The sequence below is a fragment of the Furipterus horrens genome, unplaced genomic scaffold (assembly GCF_987537825.1).
Source record: "Furipterus horrens unplaced genomic scaffold, mFurHor1.1.pri manual_scaffold_3, whole genome shotgun sequence".
Lineage (NCBI taxonomy): Eukaryota > Metazoa > Chordata > Mammalia > Chiroptera > Furipteridae > Furipterus > Furipterus horrens.
The window spans coordinates 180949420-180957881 of NW_028327173.1; the positions used below are offsets into that span (position 1 = coordinate 180949420).

Consider the following 8462-nt stretch of genomic DNA (forward strand, 5'->3'; position numbering starts at 1 on the left):
CAGTTTTTCCTATTGCTTTAACTGAGCAAGGAAGGGGCCAGCCTGGTTAATCCACCTTGAGAATAATCCTTCTTGCCCTGTGGAGTGCTCACATCTTACCTGGCGCTTCTGTCTGTGGATGCTAAGTACAAAATGAAGATATCCATAAAGAAAGCCTTTTCTGTTCTTTCTATGTGATTCATAGTAGAGCAGACAACTCGGCCTGCGCATCTCCTTTGCATCATCCAGGAGCTTTCATTGTATTTTACTGTAGCCAATTTGATAAATGAAAAACAAAGCTCCAATGAAGCCATTCAGAGAGTACTATTTTTAAAATTTTTAAAAAAATTTATTTTTAATGGTTCCCTATCTTTGGACACGTAAGAATTGGAGGCAAAGAAATGTGGACTTGGAGAAGCCTGGGGCCAGCTTGCTCCCTGTAGGCTCAAGATCGACCATCACACATAGAGAAAAAAAAAAAAGAAAAAAGAAAAAAATAATTTATTTTTAGAGAGAGGGGAAGGGAAGGAGAACAAGGGGGAGAGAAACATCTATGTGAGAGGGAAACATTGATCAGTTGCGTCTCATATGTGCCCCAACTGGGGACTGAACCCACAACCCAGGCATGTGCCCTGACCAGGAATGAACTGGTGACCTTTTGCTTTGTGGGATGATTTCCAACCAACTGAGCCACACCAGTCAGGGAGAGAGCACTGTTTTACTTATTTTGGTGAGCTTCCTAGTCATTTATATATCTACAGCTTATGCTTTTTAAAAAGGGGTATTTTATGTATTTTAAAACTTTGACTTAGTATAGTGTGAATGTTCTTCTGTAGCCATTTTAATGGTTACACAAATTCCTTTTTTGCTGTACTAAAATTTAACACCTTTCTCATATTATTGAACTTTTATGTTATATCCCTTTTTCCTCTATTATGAACAGCACTACTATCAGTACCTTCACAGTATCTTTGTATGTGTCTATGATTATTTCCTTAGAATAAATTCTTTAACTGTAAAAGCTGGGTCAGAGACTCTAGAATTTTCATGCTGTTTGATGCCCTCTCAGAAAATTGTACCAATTTGCACTCCCCACCAGCAATGTCCTTTCATCAATTTGACTTTCATGCTCTTACCATCTTTTGGATATATTGGAGGACTAGAGAGTATGACATTGAAGGTGACAAGAGGATATTTTTTTAAAATGTATTTTATTGACTGTATTGTTACAATAGTTCCAATTTTCTCCTCTTTACTCCCCTCCACCCAGCATCTCCCTCCCCCAGCAATCCCCCCCAAGTCCATACCCATGGTTCGTACATACAAGCTTTCCCGCTTCACCCTTTCATATATTCTTCTTCTTCTTCTCTCTTTTTTTTTTAGTAAATATGTGATTAATTAATTATTTTAACAAAATTAACAATCCTTCCCTCTCAGATATTAAGACCCTTTGTAATCTTATAAAGGACAATGGGCGAAGGTGTCAAGCTCCGACAAGAGGATAATTTTACTTTGGAAGTGGACACTGTTTTAACCAGTTGGACACAGACCATGGCCCCAGCCAGCACACCCAGCTCCTTTGTATCTGAGACATCTTCCTATCATCTCTGCAATGGATTGGTACCATCACTACTCAGAAAAGTCTGTGGCTGCCCTCCCCCTTCCTACCACATCAAATGCCTGAAACCAAGGGTAGAATTCACAGTCCTCACTTGTTTTCATAGGCTTCTGGTCACTGGCAGGAGCCTGTAAAGAAAACAGTATGGACTACACAGACAGACCCTCTTATCTCCATGAACTCCCTGCCCCATCTTTACTCCAGACCTTAGTTACTTATGAAGTATCTACTCATAATTCACATATATAGGGACTGCATGTTATAGAGTATAGAAGCCTCTTTATGTGGTGCAGTATGAGTCTCATAAATGTCAGCTGCGTGGACCATCTCTGATCACTTGACATTAACAACAAAACCTCCTGCCGGACTTCCAGGTCCAGGGCAGTTTTGATCTGGTTGGTAGTTAGCCTTGGCTATGGTTGACTGTGGCTCTTTCTGGAAACACTGTTCTGGTATGTACAAGAGCATTTAAAAACGTCAAGTTTATGAGTTACATTCTCTCTTTTTGGTGGAATAGTTTTTACCCTGTGAGTTTGGGAAAGCTAAGCTGGTTACCATGGCAGCACACAAAAGCTTTCAGGCACTTGTTTGTTTGTTATATTCCTTTGTCAGTTTCTGAAGTGGTCTGTGGAGCCTCTTGAAAGAAGATGTGCTGCTTCGTGTTTGACAGTGAAATCACCACGCTGCCTGTCAGAGAGGAGGGCAGGAGAAGGCGGCAGGAACCGCTGCAAAGCTCCTCTCTCATTGTCTGCTTTCATGAAGGTTCTGGCTTTGGTAACAGGGCACTAAATCTGGAGTAAGAGGTACACTCAGGGTCTCTGAAATAGCAAGAGGGAATCATTGAAAGATGGAACCACCAAACCTGTCTTTTTCGTCCTGTTTTCCCACCCTTCCACCCCCATCCCCAGATGAGTGAACATATAGGACAGTTATTTTCTCTAGAGTCCAAGGGTGCAAGAGCTGTGCTAGTCGATTCACGGACCCATAAGCTCTTTAACAAAAGAAGTGCTGGGAAAAACGAAACAGAGTTGGTCTTTTTGGTGTGGGAGGTCCCACCCACTCTTCCCTTCCTTGCCTGTGCTGCGAGGAGAGCATGCCCTCCCAGTGCGGTCCTTCTGCAGCCAAGGCAGGTGGTTGTGTGAAGGGACCGACATAGCTCCTCAGTTTCCAGGAGCCTCATGCCTCTTCCAACAGTTGGGCCCACAGTGGGTAGTGAGGTCTAGGTTATCAGGCACTCCTAGAATTGCCTAGCAGACCAACCTTTTGAACATTAAAAATTGTATTTTCTATTTAAGGAAAAAACACATTTCTATAGCAGAAGAATTAGAAAAATAAGGAGAAAACTGAAAAAAACAAAATAAAACCCAGCTGTATTTCACTCCCCCACCACAAAATTAACACTTTTGTACAACTTTATATACGTGTAGGTATACAAGTGCCCATGTATGTGTGTGTTCACATATGTGTACCTACATATCGTCGTCGGCAGCCGTCCGTCTCGAGAGACGATGGTGTAGCTTCTTCAGAGTCTATCTGCACCGCCAAGAATGGCTGTGCAGTCCGACTCGGGAGTGACATGGTATCTGTCTCCTCCCGTGTTGAATCGACATCTTGCGATGACGCTGAAGCTACAGAGCCTGGGCAGGGTAATATGGAGGGTCTGCTGTTGCCCATGCAGCAGACCCCCCCTCTCTTCGCAGCTGAAGGGTCCAAGGGAAAGACGGAGTCGATACAGCTTGGGTTCAAGTGCGCCGCAGGAGTTGCCGGTGTTGACTACAACGTCAAACCGCCTTAGGGACTCCGGCTCCGGATTTTCTGTCGGGGTTTACTCCCTTAGCCTTTCCCCTGAAGAGGTATGCCGCAAGGCAGCGGAGGTTTTTTGGAGTCAGAGTTTTCCTTCTCTGATGTACCCTGACTGGAAGATCGAACCAGCGACACTTAGCTCGCAGGCCGACGCTCAATCCACTGAGCTAAACCAGCCAGGGCAACCTACATATATACATTCATATATTTGCGTGCATTCATATATGTGCATTGCTATTGTTTTTGTAGAAATATAGACGTTTGTTGCATATACTTTTCCTGCATACATTTTCATTCAACTATGTATCAGATATTTCCATACCTATAACTTTAATGATTGTGTAAGCTTTTAAAAAATCATGTAGATATATTATGGTTTGATTTATTCCTTCCTTCAATGTTGGAACCTATATTATTTCTGATTTTCTGTTTCTTTAAACAATCTGGGCTTACATTTTTATTTACTTAGATGTAAGTGGCCTTTAAAAAGTACCCTGCAAATCAGCAAGTTATTTAAATTTTCTTTTTTTTAAAAAAAAACTGGTGAATTCGCCTGAGAAAATCTCTCTAATGACTGAAAACATAGAGTGCTTTATGAATGTTTAAATCCTAAAGCTGCCATGCTAGCTCTAGAATGGAGGCATGATTATGCAAGGGAAACTTCAGGAAGAGATGATATGCTTTGGGACTACAGTGGTGGGTCACCTGTGCTTCGGATGTCAGCCTAGGAGATGACCAGAGCCCTTCACTGGGCTGAGGCTTTACTCTAAGACCCTGAGCATGTGGTCCAGCCTAGCAGAGAGAGAGATTGCTGGGACCAGGGCAAGCTCAGTTTTCCTGGTTCTGCCACTAACTAGCATGTGCAGCCTTGTACAAGTCCTCAGTTTCCTTCCCTGTAAAGTGATAGAATTGCTCTAGTTGACCTCTGGGGCCCCTTTCAGATTTAAACCTCAGTGGTCTGAAGCTGACTCTGCTCTGTTTAATTCATTTGTAGTGACCTGTGAAGAAACAGCATGGACTTTTAATATAGCTCCTAGAGTTTGAAACTTTGTGATCTGGGCAAATTACTGCAATTTCATTGCAATGACCTCAATATTATTTAGTGAAAGAATATTTTTGTTTGCCCACTGTCCATTTCTTCTTTCCTCCTAATTTTGCCTGGGGAGTTACTACTCCCCATTGCAAGCAGTTGGGGTGGTATTGTCTACCAAGTGGTCCTGCCTCTCCAGCCAAGAGACCTGCATGTCCCTTCAGTGGAGACTCAGGGCCCGGTGATAACAGAAGTGGATTCGTGCTAATAGTGGCTCTCACTCATTCCTTCCATCCAGATGCCCAAATTGCCCTCATTCTGGTTGTTTTCTCGTCTCACGTCTTCTCTTTTCTTACAATCTATGGACTTTGCATATCTTTTCATCATAATCTGGTTTCACTTTTTAGCCAGAGTTGGATCCCATTGTCTGCTACAGAAAAACCTTACCCCTCTGTTGTGGGTTCTGGCCCAGTCTTGGTTCTCCAGTCAACTAGACCTTTGTGGCTAACGGGGGAATGCAACTGACCATGTGACATTGCAAACACAGGGTCAGCATGCATTAATAGCATGATGGACGCTAGTTTCTCTTTAACATGCAGTTTCATTGGGAAAGTGCTTAGCCTATGAACTTAGGACCTTCATTTGAATGTGTCACATATGGAACCTAAATCTACAAATTTAGAAGGATGTTTTTGATAATTGTGTTTAGTTTTTTCTTGATTCTTTTTTATAATATGTTCAGTGCATAGTAGGTGTTTTCTAAATATATATATTTTTGAATGACTTAAAAACCATTAAATAAGGACATAGGAAAACTTGTGATACATGTTCTTATTACACTTTTCATAATCATCAGTGTTCTAATAAACTGAGCAAAGGGCACAAATATTCTTGCCCTTTGGTGAGGTCTTGGAAATATCTTAGCTGAGAAAGCCTTTATTTCACTATATTCCTTTAATGGAATTTGAGTTCTACAGGAACATTTTAATTATCCGAATCTTCTTTAGAAAAAGCCTCTGAGACTTGAAATAAGTTTACATATTATTATATGAATCACAGTTTGCTTTAAGAGCTTATCTAAATCCCATCTGTTTGATTGGAAAAGGGAACTTGGAATGGCTCCATCTAATTTTCAGTTTCTTCCTTGGAGAGAATCGTGATTGAAAGCCAGAGTGGGGTTATGTGCTGTCTTTTTTGATGTTTTCTAGAAGAAGTTTTAGGGTTTCCATAGTAATGCAATAGGAATCATCATTTTCTGCCACGAGTTCCTAGCAAAGAGAAGAGCATTGGTAACTGTGGTTTAGTATAAACGAAAAAGACGATAGTAGATTATTCTAAATTTGTTCTGGCTGTTGGGGGGTGGATAGGGCAGTGTTGTACTATCAACTCAAGGGGACTGAATCACACTCCACAAGGTATAAATGTGTTTACTGATCATCCAGGACAATGTCAGACAATTACTAGGCATCAGAAAGGTAGGGATCCTATCATATTGCTCCTGAGATTCACTAGAGACTTTGCATTTGAGAAAATACTGTTGTTGCTGCACCTCCTCCATTCTCGCTCTTTCCCCTCTCTTCCTTTCTCTCACTTCTTCTCTTTTCTTTTTCCACACTTTTCCCTTGACCTTCCCCTCTGCTCCCTGCCCCATCACTTCCTCTTCTTTCTTCTGTTTCTGCTCAGGCACCTGAGGTCTCAGCTGTTCAGAAGGCAGAGGAGAGAGGCCTGGATGCTGGTGGAGCCCCTGGAGAGTTGGGGTCATGTGCCTGGGCACCATCCCTAGCATTGACCCTGGCAGCTTTTTATCACCCTCCGGCTGCCATGCCTGGCATGTTTCCTTCCTCGTAACGATTCAGCCTGCTTTCAGGTTTTCTAAAAATAGCAGCATTTTACCTCACGTCACAGAGTGTACCTGCGCATCCTTGTTTTGTTAAAACTGAACAGATTGTTCCCACTGGCGAATTTTGAGGCACTAAAAAGCCTCCTCAGCAGCTGTCCAGGTTGGTGTGGACTTATTTACAGACAACAAAGCCAGCAGAAATGATTGTGTCAGGAGCAATGGTATCACCTGCCTCCCTGGTGGCCGGGTGGCGACTTCCCAGGGGCAGTGATGTCTCTGTGATTCCATTCGCAGGAGCTTCTAAGTGTACCTTTGTTTTGAGGTAGTATTCCATCATGATTTTTAAAGTTGGTTATCATTTATAATCACTTAATGTTAATAGAAACCATACCTCACAGTTTGAAAATGTTATCTCTGCTTATTTAACAGAGAGTTAAATGACTTAGTGAGTTCTTTGCCTCAGGAGAAGACTAACTTTCTTACCTTGCCTATTCATGAAGGGAAAGCCTTTGAAAGTAGCAGACATAAGAGCTGTAAGTCTTTTGAGCTTTTAAATTTTATTTAACAGTGGCCAACTATGTATGCTCTACCTCTCTCTACTCTTTTGTTAAAATTACCAGAGCATTTGCTGACAGTCGCTGATGACCTTGAACAGTCATGATTATTGTCTTGGCATATAGCTTCTTTCCATGGGCAGGAAGCCCTTCCTCTCCTTTCCATGCCAACATGGGGAGAATCTGCGCAGTTTCCAGTATGAGTAAGTAGGTTGTTGTTATTCTTGGTTCAGTGGTAGAAATGGAAATCTGTATTAGGTACCAGACTTCCCAGATATGATGTGGCTTTTGGGTTTGTTGGGTCAGAGAAATGGAGGAAAGAGTAAGAACAGGAGCTTCTCTGTGCTGTGACAGTGGGAAACCCCAGAGAGTCCCATGTTTGTAGTCAGGTGTAGACTCCATCCATCATCAGTGAATCCATCTAACATATATTGAGGAAATATACCCTTGCACAGGTAATAGGGGTTAAGAATGACACACAAATGTCCTGACTTCAAGGGGCTTGTGATCCAGTGAGGAATACCCACTCTTTCCTCCGATGCCTCTTCTGAGCCTCTCGGCCCTCTGCCCCCACATACACTTACAGTATTTCAAAGAGGAAACTTGAACAGAAGAGATTACACACATCTAGATTGTAAGTTTGAATTTTCACTTATCTAAGGATAAAGAAATGAGAAGCTTATACGGAATAGGGATTGCTACAGGGTCTCTCTTCACGTTTTCCTCCTTACGCCCTTCCCTGGTGTTCAGTGAATAGTATTGTTCAAAAAGACCATGACAGGTACTGTAAGAGATTGAGGGTGGGGTGGGGTACAAGGAATATAAACATTTACCTTCAAAATCTTCACCATGAAGAAGAGCTTTAATGATAAAAAGCTGCCCACCTTACCAGGTGTTAAATGTTTACTAGGTAAGTGGTATAGAAATGCAATATAGTCACCTTCAGACTTACCTGGGAAGGAGTCATATAAGAGGGGACTTGGAGTAGCATGTAACTAAGAAGATATTCTCTGGGAGTGGTGGGATTATAGGACCAAATGCCTAGAAGTAGTCAAGTACCACTCTGTCCAGGGTGATGAGTTAAGGATGCTAATTGTGTTGAATTCAAAGTTTCCCGTGGGGCCACAGTGGGATAAGCTTGGAGAGGATGCTTAGACTTGGAGCCCACGGAACCTTGAAGGACAAGCTAAGGAACTTGGGCTTTAAGTTGCAGCTATGAGAAACCATCAACACAAGCTGAAGGAGAGTGACGTGGTACAAACAGTACTTGGTGGAGATGAGTTTGGTGTAGCCTAAGGAAGATGGATTTAGTGGACTAGGAGAGCACAGGAACAATCTAAAGGGACTTTGTGGTAGTTCTTAAGAGATTCATCAGGCACATGAATGGAAGGGTCACAGTATTTGGAAACTTGGCTTCCGAAGCCTGCAGGGACTTTAATCACTTTCTCCTTTGTCCCGACTAGATGCATAATCAATCCCCTCTAAGCACTGATTGTCACTCTGTTCTAGGACTGGGAGAGGTGCATGTTTATTTATTGAGACAGCTAATCTCTCATGCATATTTGTAGTGCAAAGGAAGGCACCTCTATTAGTCTGCTGGGGCTGGCATAACAATAACACAGACTGGGTGGCTTATAC

General features: G+C 42.3%; 1 non-coding gene across 1 annotated transcript; it reads left to right on the forward strand.

Moving 5' to 3' along the window:
• Window positions 1-315: 315 nt before the first annotated feature.
• Window positions 316-447, forward strand: LOC150016883 (small nucleolar RNA SNORA38). The gene has a single exon (XR_016510324.1). It is a non-coding gene; the product is annotated as a small nucleolar RNA SNORA38 (small nucleolar RNA).
• The last annotated feature ends 8015 nt before the right edge of the window (window positions 448-8462 follow it).